We start from the raw sequence: 18,389 nt of genomic DNA on the forward strand, positions 1-18,389 counted from the left end.
GTTTGGAAAGGATCGCGATGGCTCTGGTATGGACAATGAATTGGAGGGAAAAGGAATAGAAGCAAAAAGGCAGTTAGGAGCCCTTTACAGTAATCCAGGAAAGAGATGATGGAGGCTTAGACCATGGGTGTAAAATCAACAGGACTTGGGGGATGGGTGGATAATGGGCTACGAGCAGCTGCTGCTGACATCTTGTGCCCTCTATGTCTCATAAAATTTGCAAGGTTCTTTTGGTTTTGAACAGTGGAATCTCATCTTACACAGAGGTTAGATTTTGAAGTCTGTGCATAAGACAAGAATTGCATATAGTCTAAAGTACCCTTGAAAAACCCAAACCACTCATAAAGTACAGTATACATGGGTTTGTTTATACAGCCATGAACAGAAATTTTTAGGCACACTAAAGTTAGAGAGCCACCGAACTAGAATAAAGAAAGCAACAGAAGGAAAGCCCATATGCAAATGTCTGGGCATTCAAATCACTCTGCCTTTAAGACAACTATTCAAATCCCTTGCAGTGAATGAGGGGATTTGGGGGAGGGGGAGGGGAAGGAAAGAAACATACATGTAGGAGGCAGGGGTAGGAATCTTTTTAATGGCCCCACTTTCCTGAATACTTATTCCATTCAGCGTTACTATGACGCCTTTACAACTCTAACACATGTTAATATATTAGTTGTTTATATTAGTCAGGCTGCTGATACAGTGTTGGATTCCTACCCCATTATCTACTCCAATCTCTACTCCTTCTTCCCTGAAGGTGAGTTATTTCCCCAGAGCTCTGCCTCTATCCCACTCTAGATATATCTAAATGCTAAGATGAGCTCAAGATGAGTCAGGGCCCTTGTATCACACAGGGTAGGCTCAGTCATGCTGCCATAACAAACAACCCCTTAATCTTAGCAGCTTCAAACAGCAAATACTATTTCTCACTCGTGCCACTTGTGCATCATGGGTTGGTGGGGCTCTGCTCCATGTACCCTCACTCAACTGATGGAGCAGACACCATCTCGAACATTGCCAGTCTCCAAGGCAGAGGCAAAGAGCTCTGAAGGGCTTCACGCAGCAATTAAATGCCCATACATGGCACAAGTCACTTCCATTCACAACTCATTGGCCAGAATTAATCACTAGGCTTCACCCAACCACAAGAGGGCCAAGAAGTGCAATCTTTCCATGTGTTCAGCAGGTGCATCGCCAGAAATATTTGAAAAACAACACTAATGACTTCCACATGCTCTAAATGTACAATGACAAGAGAAGCTTTAATTATTCAGCCTGTGTTTGGTTCAGGGGCCCTGGTCCTGGGTAACGATGTGGCTGAATAAAATGTGCCCCACTCATGCCCCAGAGGCAGAGTCTGTGCCCCGAAATAGACTCCAGACAGCATTTGAACTGCTATCTTGGAAATTAAAGCAATGTCCCCATAGAGGCAGCTGACAGCCTGTAGCTTGGCTTCACTACCTCTTTACCCCCTGCCCAGGATCTATGGGGACCAAATGCAGAATGAGGAATATTAGGGCTGGAGCTCACTCTGTCACCAGAAATCTCTGACCACTCCTGGAAGTGCGTGGGCTAGGCACAACGCTATACAGATGAATCCCTGCCCTCAAGGAGCTCCCAGTATCACGGTGTTACATGCTGGGGTAGATAGTTTCCAATGGTCTTTAACTACTCCTTCTCATCCCTAGATGGAAGTGAGGCTCCTCCCATCAGCAGGTGGAGCTTATTTCCCCTCCCCTTGAATCTGGCAGGCCTGTTACTTGCCTTGACCAAGAGAGTGTGACAGAAGTGAGGTTTTAAACCTTATAAGCCCCATCCCTAAGAGAAGCGGCCATTTCCACTTTCTCCCTCATGGAATCCAGCTACCATAACATAAGGAAGCCCAAGCCAGACTAGGGAATGATTAAAGGCCATGTGGACAGATGTCCTGGAGGATGAGCAGCCATCCTGGACATTCCAGCTACAGTGGAGCTCCCAGGTGAGTGCAGACACATGAGTGGCCTAAGCTACACCGGGTGATGCAGAACTGCCCGACTGAGGCCAGTCAACCCATAAAATCATGGGAAAGATATGTAGCATTATTTTAAATCACCACATTTAGGGATGGTTTGTTACACAGCAACAGGATAGCTGAAAAATATATAATAGCAAATATATATGCATGATTCTGAGAGAGCCCAGAGAAAGAAAATCTACGAATGCTTAAAGAGGTATTTTCTCTGGAAATAGACTTTGAAACACGGGTGCCTGAGGTTCATTGCAGCAGGAGGGTTGCTCTGGAGAGATCTGCCTATAAAGATGGAGGAAGCCAGGATTGGCCCAGTAATATGGTTGCAACTTAAACCTCACCTATGAGAAGCTCTGAAGGTAGGAAGGAAATTCAAGGTTGTCCCAAACTGAGGGAAAGGAGGCAGGCGTTTGAATCCTTCTCAGCCACCGTTAGCTGTGGGCTGGTCCTGGAGGGGGCATAACCCTAGGGAAGGCAGCTTCTAAGCAGGGCAGAGATGTGGCGAGATATCTGAAAAGATCCCTGTAACAGCAACATGGAAAATAGAGCCGCAGGGTGGAAACCAGCGGTGGCAAGCCTGTCAATGACGCAAGAAAGAAATGAAGTTAAACTCCTGGCTCCTGCTGGTATTCACTGGCTGCATCCTGCAGTGACTTCCTCCCTTAGCAGCCAGGTTATGTTGCAGCTTAACCCAAGTTATTGGTCTGGTTGCTGGAAGAGGAGGTGGGAGACCATATGCTGGGGCAGGAATTGGGGGAGGGTGCATGATGCATGGCATCTTGTAAGGTAGAGGCCTTTGCATCATCCTCAAGCCTGGGTGTATTAGGGTTTTCTAGAGGGACAGAACTCATAGGATAGATATAGATATAGATATAGATATAGATATAGATATAGATACAGATACAGATACAGATATAAATATAGATATAGATATAGATATATAAAGGGGAGTTTATTAAGTATTAACTTACATGACCACAATGTCCCACAATAGGCTGTCTGCAAGCTGAGGAGCAAGGAGAACCAGTCCGAGTCCCAAACTGAACTTGGAATCCAATGCTCTAGGGCAGAAAGCATCCACCATGGGAGAAAGATGTAGGCTGGGAGGCTAGGCCGGTCTCTCCTTTTCACATTTTTCTGCCTGCTTTATAATCGCTGGCAGCTGATTAGATGGTGCCCACCCAATTAAAGGAGGGTCTACGTTTCCCAGCCCACTGACTCAAAAGTTAATCTCCTTTGACAACACCCTCACAGATACACCCAAGATCAATACTTTCTAGCCTTCAATCAAGTTGACACTCAGTATGAACCATCACAAGTCCACCCCTTGTCAACTTGAACCCATACACATCTCCTGAGATCATACGTAATCTTCAAATAAAGACAATAAGGTCATAATTATGCCTAATATAATACAACTATCCTTCTTACAACCAGAAACACAACAATCCCCAAATATTATTACATAAAGTTAACAATACTTAAATGCTGATATGAAGTCAATAAATCTTATGTCACATGATAAAGGAAAAAGGAAATAAAATGAAGATATTTTCTTAGTACAAGCGTACACATCCACAAACATGTTTTTAACAAAAGAAGGAGGAAATACTCATGACAATCACCATCCTCATTTCTGCAGCTGGTCACGCGGTTGTAGCTGGTATTGATGACTACCTTCCTCTACTACCAATTCTGCATTCCCTTTGCCTTCAACAAGCACCTCAGCAGGTTGTGGGGGTTTTTTCCTGGTGGAGTGACCCAAACCTTCATTTCTGATGGGTCTAGGCCATTTGTAGTCCTGCCTGGATTGGGCCGTTATAGTTTTCCATTGACCTTAATCACAGGGCATGGTAATACTAAGAGACACTCTAATGGTCTCCTGTGTTCCATGCATACTCTTCCTTACCTCCTTTGTAGAGTGAACTGATTTCATCTTGATAGTCCGGGTAAATCACCCCAGCTAACACTGTAACTCCCTTCTTAGCCTGTTGACTTAAAGGTAGGAGGCGCCCAAAGTGTGCAGGCGCTTCCAGTTTAAACTTCCAGTTTAATGGGATCATTGCTGTTTCTCCCGGTGGCAGCATTCCTCCCTCTGGAACTAAGACCTCTAGGCCAGCAAAACATAATGTCACAGGAACAGGAAGCAAAACTTTTGCTCACGGATCTCTAGGGGTGATTGTGAGTCATGCCACTTCCACTTCCACCCCTTAATTCCTGGACCCTCCTGGCTATGGGAGAAACAGTAACATATATTGGACCCTGATTCAGAGCATACACTGCCTTCTGGAGAACTTTACTGCAGCCCTGCAAAGTATTGTCACCTAGTTGGCATTGTAATTGTGACTTCAAAAGGCCATTCCACTGTTCTATTGATCCAGCTGCTTCAGGATGATGGGGAGCATGGTAAGTCCAGTGAATTCCATGAGCATGAGCCCACTGCCACACTTCTTTAGCCATAAAGTGTGTGCCTTGGTCAGAGGCAATGCTATGTGGAATACCATGATAGTGGATAAGGCATTCCATGAGTCCACGGATGGTAGTCTTGGCAGAAGCATTGCATGCAGGATAGGCTAACCTATATCCTGAGTAAGTGTCTATGCCGGTGAGGACAAACCTATGCCTTTTCTATGATGGAAGAGGTGCAATATAGTCAACCTGCCACCAGGTAGCTGGCTGATCACCCTGAGGAATGGTGCTATATTGAGGGCTCAGTGTTGGTCTCTGTTGCTGGCAAATTGGGCACTCAGCAGTGGCTGTAGTCAGGTCAGCCTTGGTGAGTGGAAGTCCCTGTTGCTGAGCCCATGAATAACCTCCATCCCTGCCACCATAGCCACTTTGTTCATGGGCCCATTGGGCAATGATCAGGGTGGCCGGGGAAAGAAGCTGAGTGGTGTCCACAGAATGGGTCATCCTATCCACTTGATTATTAAAATCCTTCTCTACTGAGGTCACCCGTTGGTGAGCACTCACATGGGATACAAATATCTTCAGGGTTTTTCACCACTCAGAGAGGTCCATCCACATACCTCTTCCCCAGATTTATTTATCACCAATTTTCCAAGCATGCTTCTTCCAAGTCCCTGACCATCCAACCAAACCATTGCCTACAGTCTCCATGAATTAGCATATAATTGCACACCTGGTCATTTCTCCTTCCATGCAAAGTGCACAACCAGGTGCACTGCTCAAAGTTCTGCCCACTGAGAAGATTTCCCTTCACCGCTGTCCTTCAGGGATGTCCTAGAAAGGGGCGAAATTGCTGCAGCTGTCCACTTTCGGATGGTGCCTGCATATTGTGCAGAACCATCTGTTAACCAAACCCTAATCTTCTCTTCTTCTGTCAACTGATCATAGGGAACTCCCCATGAGGCCATCGGTGCAGCCTGGGGAAGAGAAGGCAGGGTGGCAGGAGTGGAGACCATGGGCATTTGAGCCACTTCCTCATGTAACTTACTTGTGCCTTCAGGAACTGCTCGAGACCGATCACATATATACCACTTCCATTTGACGATGGAATGCTGCTGTGCACAACCCATTTTATGGCTCCGTGGGTCAGAAAGCACCCAGTTCATGATAAGCAGTTCAGGTCCCATGGTGACTTGATGTTCCATAGTCAAACGTTCAATTTCCATCAAAGCCCAGTAACAGGCCAAGAGCTGTCTGTCAAAAGGAGAGTAGTTATCTGAAGAAGATGGCAGGGCTTTGCTCCAAATTCCTAGAGGCTTCCTCTGTGATTCACCTACGGGGGTCTGCCAAAGGCTCCAAACAGCATCCCTATCTGCCACTGACACCTGCGGCACCATTGCATCTGCTGGGTCCTACAGTCCAAGTGGCAGAGCAGCTTGCACAGCAGCCTGGAACTATTGCAGAGCCTTCTCCTGTTCTGGACCCCACTCAAAACTGGCAGCCTTTCAGGTCACTCAATAAATGGGCTGGAGTAACATACCCAAATGAGGAATGTGTTGCCTCCAAAATCCAAATAGGCCCACTAGGCATTGTGCCTCTTTCTTGGTTGTAGGAGGGGCCAAATGCAGTAACTTATCCTTCACCTTAGAAGGAATATCTTGACAGGCCCCACACTACTGGACCCCTAGAAATTTTCCTGAGGTAGAAGATCCCTGAATTTTAGTCGGATTTATTTCCCATCCTGGGGTACATAAATGTCTCACGAATAAGTCCAGTGTGTTTGCTACTTCTTGCTCACTTGATCCAATCAGCATAACGTCATCTATGTAATGGACCAGTGTGATATCTTGCGGAAGCAAAACAGCAATCAAGGTCTCTCCGAATAAGATTATGACACAAAGCAGGAAAGTTGATATACCCTTGAGATAAGACAGTAAAGGCACATTCCTGGCCTTGCCAGCTGAAGGCAAATTGCTTCTGTTGGGCCTTATGGACAGAAATGGAGAAAGGTGTTTGCCAAGTCAATGGCTGCATACCAGGTACCAGGAGGTGTGTTAATTTGCTCAAGTGATGAAACAACATCTGGTACAGCAGCTGCAACTGGAGTCACCACTTGGTTAAATTTAATCCACTGTCATTCTCCAAGATCCATCTGTCTTCTGCACAGGTCACAAGGGAGAACTGAATGGGCATGTGTTGGGAATCCCCACCCCTATGTCTTTCAAGTCCTTGATGGTGGCACTAATCTCCACAATTCCTCCAGGGATGTGATATTGTTTTTCCATTTACTATTTTTCTAGGTAGAGGCTGCTCTAATGGCTTCCATTTGGCCTTTCCCACCATAATAGCCCTCACCCTACCAGACATGGAGCCAACGTGGGGGTTCTGCTAGCTGCTAAGTATATCTATGCCAATTACGCATGCTGGCACTGAGGAAATGACCACAGGATGAGTCCGGAAAACCACTGGACCCACTGTAAGTCAGACCTGAGCTAAAACTCCATTAATTACCTGACCTCCACAAGCCCCTACTTTAACTGGAGGACCACAGTGATGTTTTGAGTCCCCTGGAATCAATGTCAGCTCAGAGCCAGTGTCCAGTAGTCCCCGAAATGTCTGATCATTTCCCTTTCCCCAGTGCACAGTTACCCTGGTAAAAGGCTGGATATCTCCTTGGGGAAGGATGGGAGAAAGATTCACTGCATAAATTATCAGTAATGTAGTGGGGTCCTTCCTCAACGGGACCCTGCCTCCCCTTCATTCAAGGGGTTCTGGGTCTGTAAACTGGCTCAAGTCTGGAAAATGATTGAAGGACTGTGATTCTCTGTTTTTATAATTCAAATTAGTCTTTTGTCCATTCAACCAGGAAGTTTCCTGCTTGTATAAATTAAGTAGGAATGCAATAGGCTTCCTATCAATTCCACTTATAGGAACACCATGATGAATTAGCCAAGGCCAGAGCTCTACATGAGTCAGACTATTCTGATTGCCTCTTTGCCTCTGCTGCCCATTATGGTAGCTATGCCCACCTTGCCTTTGATGGTTGAGTGCTGCCACTTGGCCCATACCACCTCGGGATCCAATTATTCCCATTGAACTTAAATTTTGTAGTTGAGTGACTGTGGTTCCCACTGTTAGATCTGACATACAGAGAAGAGAAATTACAGGGCTCTTCAAAGATGCAGGTGCTGCCCTCACAAATCTATTTCACAAGGTATTGGTCAAGGGTATATCTTCTGGACCCTCCCAGCTGGGATGAGTAGGTCTAAAGTGACTAATCTACTCCACCATCCCAATCTTCCTAAGCCTTGGGATCCCTTCCTCTACATTAAACCAAGGGAGATCAGACATTTCCAGTTCACTCACAGTGGGCCATCTTTTAATCCATATTTCAGCTAACCAAGCAAATAAACTATTAGAACCTTTTTTAACTCCCCCAGCAGCAACATTAAAACAAGAGTCCCTGCTTAGAGGGCCCAAATCAATGAATTCAGCCTGATCCAACTCTATATTCCATCCGCCATTATCTCATACTCTTAATATCCATTCCCATGCCTGTTCTCCAGATTGCTGTTTATATAAATTAGAGAACTCCCCTATTTGAGTGTAGCACACCTGCTCATGGATCATACTCTCAACCTCACCTTCAGGGGACTGCTGGGACTTTATTCTAGTTATAGGTCTAGAAGCAAACAGGGGTGTTGGGGGTGGCTCCTGAGGAGAATCAACATTATTTTGCCTGGCAACTGCCTCAGGGGAGGCCGTCACTGTTGCCTCAGGCAGTGCAGGGTTTATCTCCTCAGGCAAAGGTGGAAAGGCTGATGGCAGTATGGGTCCAGAAGGGGATGTTGCCACTACTGGGGATGGCGAAGCTGTTCCTTCTGTCATAAAAGGTTCATCAGAGTTTACAAACTCAGTGTCTCCAGCTTCATCAGGGAACTCCCACACATCCCCATTCCAAGTTTCAGGGTCCCATTCTTTTCCAGTCAATGCCCTCACTTTAACAGTAGACACCTGGTGAGGCTATGCATGCATCTTTGGTTGCAGGTCAGCCACTCACATGATAAGAGCTTGTGTCTCTTTTTCCACAATTTCAGCTCTTTCTCTACAGGAGATAAGACTCTCACTCAGGGCAGTCTTAGCAGATTTGAGGCTCAATATCTGCTTCTGAAGTCAGGAGACAAAATTCTTGAGTTCATTATTTTCTTTCATCACTTTGTCCACTGAACTTAGGAGCAACCAACCAGCTTCATTATGTTCTTTGGTTCTCCACATATGGTCAAAGGTATTGTGTATAGAATCACTAAACTCCTTGCCTCTCATGAGCAGCAAATCAAGAGTGTCAAATGCATTTATTTGCATAACTCTCTAAACAGTTCACACCAAGGACTATCAGTGTTCTCCATACTATTATAAGTAGAGTCTTTAGCATTTTGAGGTCAAATCATATTAAGCAGCCAACTCCAGAAACCCCAGAACCAATGAAAGAACTCCATCCTTAATATTCTGTTCCTCTAGAACCCACTCCCGGTTCCAGAATCTGTATTAGTCAGTGTTCTCTAGAGGGACAGAATCAATAGTATACATATATATATGAATTTATTAAATATTAACTTACACGATCACAAGGTCCCACAATAGGCTGTCTGCAGGCTGAGGAGCAAGAAGAACCAGTCTGAGTCCCAAAACTGAAGACCTTGGAGCCTGATGTTTAAGGGCAGGAAGCATCCACCACAGGAGAAAGACACAGGCTGGGAGGCTAGGCCAGTCTCTCCTTTTCACATTTTTCTGCCCGCTTTATATTTGCTGGCAGCTGATTAGATGGTGCCCACTCAATTAAGGATGGGTCTGCCTTTCCCAGCCCACTGACTCCATTGTTAATCTTCTTTGGCAACACCCTCACAGACACACCCAGGATCAATACTTTGTATCCTTCAATCCAATCAAGTTGACACTCAGTAAACCATCACACCAGGAAAGCTCTAGCCTTTCACAGGAAGGCAAAGGACACTCTGGCCTCAAAGGGCTCAGGGTGACCTAGAGTTTCAAGGCATTCAAGGGAATCCATACAGATGCCCCTGTCCTAAGTGTCAGAGCCCCCAGTCAAGCCCTGATCAATCAAACAGAGCTGACAGGCTATGTTGAGAATTCAGTTTTCTTTGGAAATCTGCTGCTCTTACAATGCATTCCTGGGCCAAACCTCAGTTTATTCTGCCTTCCAGCTGCAGGAGAAAACCTCTTTATCTGATGGCAAGGAGGCCCTCTGGCTTTCACACTTCACCTTAAATTGGTGATTAATCACTCTCAGCATTTCATTGTCTTTTTCCAATGCCTTGCTTGCCCCCAGCAACAATCATTTAATTCCATAGATTTTATAATTATCACTCCTCTGAGCCTCTCGAATGTCTGAGAGAGTACACCCAATAGTACTTTCCCTTTCACAAGTATCCCATCCCACTTCCCCATCAGTGAAAGTTTTAACAATTACACTGCTAGAACATGTCAGGGGCTATCAGTACCTCCACCCACCACCAGTGATGGGGTTCTTATTACCAACTGGCCGGTGGATGATCCAGCTCCAAAATCCCATTTTAGAGTCCGTTTCCTAGGAACCACTTCTAGCACCAACTGTAGTAGTAGGTCAGGTTCCCCAGAAATAGATCAAAGATGGAGATTTGCATGCAGAAGACTTATTGGAGAATGATCTTGGGCACGACACCAGCAAAGAGGAAGGGAAGCCAGGCTAGGCAGAGGGAGAAGTTGAACTCTGATGTATTGACAATGGAGGTAAATCTGGGCTGACCAAGGACTGGTAGAAAGTGCTAGAGCAACTATGACCCTTTAGAGATGTCCCAAAATGAAGCAAGAGTTATCAGTTATTGAATTTGAACTATCTCCAGGGAGGTGTTGTACCCTTTGGGAAGTGGTGTAACCCTTGGGAAGTGGCATAACACTTGGGAGAGACAGTTCCATGTGGCCAAAGGCAGTTCTTGGGAAGAGACTCAGAATGTTGTTGGCCACAGATGCTTTCATTGACTGGGAGAACAGAGTGCCTCAGTGAGTCCTTTTGCAGGAAAGCTAGGGAGACATACCACGGTATTCACTATACCCAAATCAGGGAAATAAAGATGGAGAGTGGTGGTCAGTATCGTTGCTGAGGTCAAGTAAGCAACCACTGGACTTGACAACAAGGAAGTCACTGGATATTGGGAAGTGAGTTCATTCAGAGGAGCAATGGGGAAGAAGCCCATGCAAGAGGTAAAGAGTGAGCAGAAGATAGGAAGGAAAGATGGCTCTTTTGACCCTGCTAATGACTGGCTTCCTATATAGGCCTACTACCTAGGACCAGTTATCCTTTAGGAATGCACAGCTTTGAATTAGCTTGCATTAGCTCTATGCAATCATGTGTGCAGACACACGGACACACACAGGTACATGTTGAGCTGTCCCAAGGCAAGGATTCCAGTCAGAGGCTTGTAAGCAGACCTCTATCCTCATTAACCAATAATGACCTCTGCAGATCAGACTTCTGTACACCACCTATCCCTGTACACCTGGAAAATCAAGATTTCCCAGCTGGAGTTTTGACTTTGTCTTCAAGTCTGATAAGAATCCTGGCAGCAACCCAAACCAAGGAGAGCCCAAGGTACTAACAACATTGACAACAAGTTAATATTCAGTGACTACCAGCTTTGTCCCAAGCACCTGCAAGGTGCTTTGCAAACATTAGTTCACTTCGTCCTCCTAAAACCCTGTGAGATGGGTACTTCTATTATTCCATTTTACCGATGAAGAAGCAGAGGCTCCAAGAAGTTAAACAACTTGCCTATAGTTTGCACAACTGGTTGGTGGCCAAACTGAGATTGAGACTCCAGTGAAACTGATGACAGACACAAGCAGGACATTGAGAAATGAGCAGGTTCATTCATTCATTCAGCAAATATATATGGAGAGCCTACTATGGGCCAAAACTGGCCCATTCCAGGCACTTGAAAAACATCAGGGAGCTGTACTAACAGAGATTCCCTTCCCTCCTGGGACTTCTTTTCTAGAGGGAAAGATAGACAAACAGTAAATTTTATTTTTTATTTTTATTTGTTTTGAGACAGTCTCACTGTGGCCCAGGCTAGAGTGCAGTGGCATGATCTCAGCTCACTGCAACCTCCGCCTCCCAGGTTTAAGCGACTCTCCTGCCTCAGCCTCCCATCCCAAGTACCTGAGATTATAGGCACATGCCACCACGCCTGGCTAATTTTTGTATTTTTCCTAGAGACGGAGTTTCACCATGTTGGTCAGGCTGGTTTCTAACTCCTGACCTCAGTGATCCACCTGCTTCGGCCTCCCAAAGTGCTGCGATTACAGGCATGAGCCACTGCACCCAGCCAACAAACGATAAATTTTATATATTGATATTTAGTCATTTATGTATAGTAAAAGGCAGAGTGGACGCTGTGGTGTGGCACCCAGTTCTCCACTTCTGAATGGACGCACTCACCCCCAGCTGCTGGGAGCACTGGTGGCCAAAGCCATTCAGCTGAGTCCTTCCCCAGAACTGTGCTCAGAGAAGACAGCTGCTTTACCCAAGGTCACTCCCCTTCCCTGGGGGCAGCCCACACCCAATAGTAGGTAGATGAGGGGCTATACAGGCCCCAGCCCCCTCACCTTAATGCAGAGCGATTCTGAAAGTCCCCCCAGCTCACAGCTCCCCATGGGGTCAGCTAAGTCCTTTGTTGTGACTATATCACAATTCAACTTTTCCCTCTGCCTGTTCTGCTTCCTCCACTCCCTGAAGGTCTTTATGTTACATGAGAGCCTTCCCCAGTAAACTTCCTGCAAGCCGAAGTCTCTATCGGAGTCTGTTTCCCAGTGCACCCAACTTGTGATAGAAGGTATATGTTCTGCTGAAAAAGAGAAAAAGAAAAAAAGGGAATAAAAGCAGAGTAAGTGGGATTGGGAGGGCAGGGGCTGAAGAGGCAGCAGGTTGCAGGATTCAATAGGATATTTAAGGTGATCTCACTAAGAAGTGACACTGGAGCAGGCTTGAAGGAGGAGGAAGAGGGTTATTCAAGTAGAGATCGGGTAGAAAAGCATTCTAGGCAGGGAAACAGCAAAGACTCTAAGGCAGGGGTGCAGCAAGGAGGTCACTGTGGCTGAAGAGGAGTGCAGGAGGGAAAACAGGGGAGAAGTCAGGAGCGGGTAGGGTTAAAGGAGCAGATCACATAGGGACTCGCAAGCCCCTGTAAGGTCCTCAACTATTTCTTCAAGAGGAGCAGAGAAGGACAGGATCTGGCTGCCACGTGGAGGGGAGGAGCAGGAGCAGGAAAGCCTGTCTGGAGGTTGCTACAGTAAACCAGGTCTTCGTGGGGTTGGTCGAGGTGGTGGCAGTGGGGGTGGTGAGAAGCGATCAGATTAGGAATATGTATTTAAAATACAGCCAGCATGATCTGCTGATGGACTAGAAGTAGGAAGTGAGAAAAAGAGAGGAGTCAAGAATGACTCCAGGGTTTTTTTGTCCTGAGCAATGGAAGCAAGGACTTGCCAAGAGCTGAGACGGGGGAGGACTGCAGGAGAAGCAGGTTTGGGGGAGACCAGAAGCTCTGCTTTGGAGTGTCGAGTTTCAGATTTACAGAGTAGCATCCAAAGGAGTGAGCCAGCCCAAACTCTGTGACAAGGTACAATCCTACTGGGGCTCAGGAACCCAGTGGAAATGAGTGACACTGGGGGCTCAATGGCACAGGGGTCTGAGTCTACGATCTCATCACCTGACATTCCAAGATCCACTCCAAGCTCCTCTGGCAGCCTAATTCTGTGAGCAAAAGACAAAAAGACAGACAGACGGAAAAGTCTCCATTTGATGGTGGAGAAGGGTCCAACTCTGTGCATGTTTGGGACTGAGCTGAGGGTGTGCTCACAGGTGGGAGTAGGGAGTCTATGCAAGTCAAGTGTGATTGTGCACATGGAGATGCTGATTGCTAGTGTGTGTGTGAGTGTGTGTGTGGCAGTGCAGGTCCAAGAACTGGGCTCACCCTGGAGTGTGCAAGTGTGTATAAGACTGATGCAGTGGCCCTAACTGCCAGGCACACTGCAGTGTGAGTGAGGAAACGAGGCCAGCCCAACGCATGAACACACAGTAGCCTCCCATGGTAGTGGAATGTGTAGATTAAACACAGGGCTGCTATCAGCATTTGAAACAGAGCACTTGGGTCATCCGGTAGGTGGGGGCAGCATTGCCCTCTTGGCCACCCTGAACCATACAGGTCCCCTCGGAGCCCTGCACAAATAGTCCCAGGACATGGAGGTCCCTGCAGCTCCTCCATTCCATGCCCTCCTGTTCCACTGGGCTGCTTTCGGCTGGGCTGGGAAAAATGCCGACACAGCTCTGGGGAAGGAGGAGAGTTAACTCTCCATTTGCCATTAAACATAATCAGGGAGCAATCTGTGTGGAGCCCGCTGCTCTGGCCGATAAGTGATTCCCCAGAACAACAGATAAAAGCCTGGCACTAAAGTGCAGCCAGAAACGATGTGTAATTGGGATGAAAGAATCCTTAAATCTGCACGCTGCTTTTAACTTGGGAGGCTTAAATTACAATTAATAGTTCCCTTGAAGAAGGCAGTAGGGGAATAGAGGGATTCCAAGGCCTCGAGCTCAGAGCCCTGGGCTGCATTCTCAGCTCTCCAGTGCTGGGGGAGGACGGGGTTGCTGAGGAGTAAGGTGGAAGAAAGAAGCTGGGGGTGGGAGGGTATCGTTTTCAAGGTCTTGGGCACCCTGATGGGTTGCATTCGTTATGAGTTCCAAAGCCACCAGTTCCCAAATAAGCTCATCCGTACGCCTGGACTTTTGCCCAGTTTCCCTCACAGTGTCCCTGGGACGTTGCCAACGGTAAAAACTCATCAGCCCCATTTTGCAGATGGGGAAACTAAGGAGACACACCTGCCCTGGGACCCTGAAGTGTGGCTAATCCACCTGCAGTTCCCAAACTAGGAGGAACCTGAGAGCTCATCCCTCCTTGTGATTCACTGGGGTACAGTGGTGAATCCTGAGACAGGAGAGTGTCTGCCCAACATCGCAAAAGGCTGCAGTGTGCAGCTAGTCAGTGCTAGAACCCAGACCTCTTGACTCCAGCAGCCATTCCTTCCTCTGCACCCCATGCCAATGAGCCTGGAATTCTCTAAGAAGAGTACAGTTCTCTGGCACTAGCCATGCAGCCCCTCCCTTCCCCTACCTGCTCCCAGGGGTCCAGGCAGTGGCAGTAACATTGCCAGAGACAGAAAGTCAAGGAAAGATGGGAAAGGCTCCTCCCCAGCTTTCCCTCTGAAGACTTCTTACCCTCCCCCTCCCCTGCCAGCTCTCTCTCTGCCTCACCACGTAGGCCTCAGTGCCCAAGGCTTCCTGCTTTCTGCTCTAGGGTCACAACCTAGGCTCCTCCTCTGGGGTCCTGCCCTGAAGGCAAAGCTGTGGGCAGCAGGGCTGTGGACAGTCAGGTGTGGCAGCAAGGCACAAACCAGAATGGTGAAGCTGGCTGGCTCTCCTCCAAAGAATGAGGGCTTTGGCCCTCAGATGACACCAAGAGACTGTCAGAGGAAGCTCTGAGAGTGGCCCGGCATTCCCAGTGCTGGCTGGATGGCTGCCCCTGCCGCTCAGGCCAGAGCTAGGCTCCTGTGTTGGCGGGAATTCCAAAGCTCCCCACACATGAGCTCATGGATGGCCGGGTGCCCAGCCTTGCAGTTCATGGCTTTAGAATGCATTCTCTGAGCTGGCCTGCTTCAGTTCCCCCATCTCACCACAGCAAGTACTGCTGTGTGCTCTTGGCCCTTCAAAGACAGGCAAATCCCATAAAGGGCTTTTTTCTAAAACTGCCAAATTTTGCAAGCACATACATGCACATGCGTGTGTGTGTGCAAGCAGCATGTGGACAAAGCATCCTGTGTGCATGGGTGAGTTCGTGTGCACCTGTCTCTAGCATGACTGGGCATACGTGTGCATATGTGTATGTTGTGTGTGTGTATTCTGTGCATGTGTAGTTTTAAAAGAACGCAGTGGGATCCGCTTGGGGCCTTGTGTAGCTGAACCTTATTTATAGCTCTCCTCTGTCTGGTTCGTTTCCTCTAACTTCCCTGCAGAATGATATGAATGAAAATGACACTATTGACTATCTTGGTAACCATAAAAGACCTTATAGAAATAAGATTTTTATAGTTTGTGGACTGGGAAAATCAAAAGACTAAGAGTTATGGACTCGGAGGATAGGAGAGAACCAAGCCGAGCCGGTCGGAGAGGTCCCCGTGGTGGATCGTCTGTGGGTTTTTTAAACAAACTCATATAAATAAAGTGATTGTCTTGAAAGAGTTATGAGAGCCCTGAAGCTGGTGGGCAATATCTCTGTGGCCTCTGCAAAGGTGGGAGGGCGGGCATGCTGTCTGCCTGAGAGGAAACCCACACTTTGTCTGAGTCCAGGCTTCCGGCCTCCCAAGGGAGGCTATGGAGGCAGCAGGAGAACCAATGCTGCCCTTTGTTCTAGAGAGCCATCTATTTGGCAGCCCTGGGAGAAGAGCCCCAGGGCTCGCCCCGCAACTAGCTAATGGGAATGTGAAGACCCAGCGTGGACAGCCAGCCCCTGAGGCTGAGCCTGCAGATTCTGGGGCTGCAGCTTCTCCAGGCTTGAAAGGAAAGGACCCTCCCACCCAATGAAGAGTGAGCATTTGAACCCTGCACAGGGACTTGCCCAGACCCTTCATGGGAAGCCACAACAGCAACCCTGCCTAGAGGGTTCCTGCCTGAACAGGTCCCTTTTAGCAAAATCCAGAACCAGTTGCACACATCTTTACCAGCTCCACTTTGTATTTGTGCTTTCAGAGATGAAGCAGAGCTCGCCCTGCCCTCAAGGAGCTCCTTGTCCAGTTTGGAGGGCGGAGAACGGAAGAGTGGGCAGAAAGACATTCCTGCAAAAGACTGATGCATGGAAACCAAGGCACACTCTCCCACTCAGGTACACAGGTTCACAGGTAGACAGGTACACAGCGAGGCAGGTACAGACAGAGAGCGGTGTTGAAACTTGGTGATAAAACTTCTGATCCTGTTCATCCCAGTGGACTCAGTGCTGGGCCCTGGGCACATAAAGCTGAGTCAGACTCAGTCCCAACCCTAGAGGGGAGCTCTCACCCAGAGGGCAGATGGACAGATCCCCACAACATAGTATGTTAAGGGCTGAATTGCACGAGTTCCCCAGGGGCCATGGGTGACCTCAGCCTGGTCGGGTGAAGCTCCTCAGAAGAGGAGACATTTCTGCTGAGCCTGGAAGGACAGGAAGGAGCTTACCAGAAAAAGAAGGAAGAGAAGGCTTGCCTGGCAGGGAAAATGGCAAACACAAAAGCCTGGAGGTGGGAATGTACAAGGCGTATTTGGGAAACCGCTCAGGTGTCCTAAAGGTTTGCTGGCTGGCAGGAGGAGGGTATCTTTTAAAAGGGATATTGGAAGCAGCTCTTGAGTCAGGAGGGAGGGACCATCTGGCCCAGGGGTCCAGGCAGTGGCAGTAACATTGTAGAGACAGAAAGTCAAGGAAAGATGGGAAAAGCTCCTCCCCAGCTGTCCCTCTGAAGACTTCTTACCCTTGCTATTCCTGTTTTTACAGGCAAAGAACGGGACAGCTCCCTTAGCAGCCGACCAGCCACCAGCCCAGCTCCCCCAGTGCCTCGCCTTCACTCTCCCTTCTTATTCCAATATCCCCACCCTCCAGCCCCACCCTAGCCCAGTGGGGCAACACCAGGTCCATGCCCTCTTCCACCTTGAAAGGAACAATTCTAAAAACCAGAGAGAAAGCCATCTGGTCAGGCTGCTCATCAGAAATAACTGCCAAGTCTGAGAGGTCATCCTGTCGCTGTCTCCTCTCCCCGGGGACCTGGGGACATGGGGTGACGGCCAAGGAGTGCCCGTGGCACCTGTCAATGCACTGACTGCTTGTCTGCAGGCATTGATTTCTCTCCTTCCTGACCTTTCAGGAGAGGTGCCCTGAATTCCATGCCAGGTCATTACAGAGCCGGTGGCTGAGACTCTAGGAGACCCAGCCCCACTGGCTGCAGCCCCTTCGGATGCATCTATGAGAGCAGCCTGGCCATCACCCGCCGGCCTGGCCCGTGCTGTCAGCCGGCCAGAGCGTGTCTGAATCGAGGAAAGCTGACTGGGGCTCGATTCACACTGACTCAAGCCGCAAGGCGAGTTTATGGTTCTTGATTACACCCAGCAGGGAGGCCTTCTTAGTGATGAGAGAGAAAATATTCAACAACCTGTCTTTGCAATGTGCTGATCTCTTGGAGAGAGAGAGTGTGTGTGTAGAGAAAGTGGAGGAGGGGTTTCAGAGGACAGTGATTTATGAGTGAAAAGAAGGTCTTCTAAAAAAAAAATCCAGGGCTCCCCCAAACTGCCTCAACATTTCCTCTTTCTCATCGTTGGGTTTTGCCTTGGTATAACTTTGAGGCACAGTGATTGCAGCCCTGTGGGCTTCTGCAAGCTGGTGCAAAGCTTTAAAGGATGCAGGCCCGGAAGGCGCTGTAGTCCGTCCAGCTTTCACTCAGCATTGCCTCGCAGCTGGGAGAGGTCTTGGACAGCGCTGCCTGCAGAGGCCCGGTGCAGCCCAATCCCCAAGCCCCTTCTCTCCTTCACACCCTTTTCATGTTCTGCTTCATACTTAAACTGCATCTGCTTGCACTCGGCGCCCAAACATGGTGCCTGGCTCATGCTCGGTGTTAATAAACGAACAAATGTGTGAACGGGTATGCATCTACTCTCCCTTCCCAGGCCGTGCCTCCCAAAACCTCCATCCAGTAACCTAAACAGAGTCAGCCCTGATGATGTGTTGGGATGAATGAGTGAGCAAGTAACACGATCCATACCCTGTAGAGCCTGGGCACTCTAACTGGGCTGCTTCGCCCTGTGTGGTGTTTCTGAAGCTCACTCTGGTTTTAAACGACACAT

The 18,389-nt window shown here is 48.1% G+C and overlaps 1 long non-coding RNA gene across 1 annotated transcript; it reads left to right on the forward strand.

The window, feature by feature from the left end:
- The first annotated feature begins 1,811 nt into the window (after positions 1-1,811).
- Positions 1,812-18,140, forward strand: LOC144337856 (uncharacterized). Its single transcript, XR_013411488.1, has 3 exons — positions 1,812-1,981; positions 16,275-16,407; positions 17,050-18,140. It is a non-coding gene; the product is annotated as an uncharacterized LOC144337856 (long non-coding RNA).
- The last annotated feature ends 249 nt before the right edge of the window (positions 18,141-18,389 follow it).

The sequence above is a fragment of the Macaca mulatta genome, chromosome 1 (assembly GCF_049350105.2).
Source record: "Macaca mulatta isolate MMU2019108-1 chromosome 1, T2T-MMU8v2.0, whole genome shotgun sequence".
NCBI lineage: Eukaryota > Metazoa > Chordata > Mammalia > Primates > Cercopithecidae > Macaca > Macaca mulatta.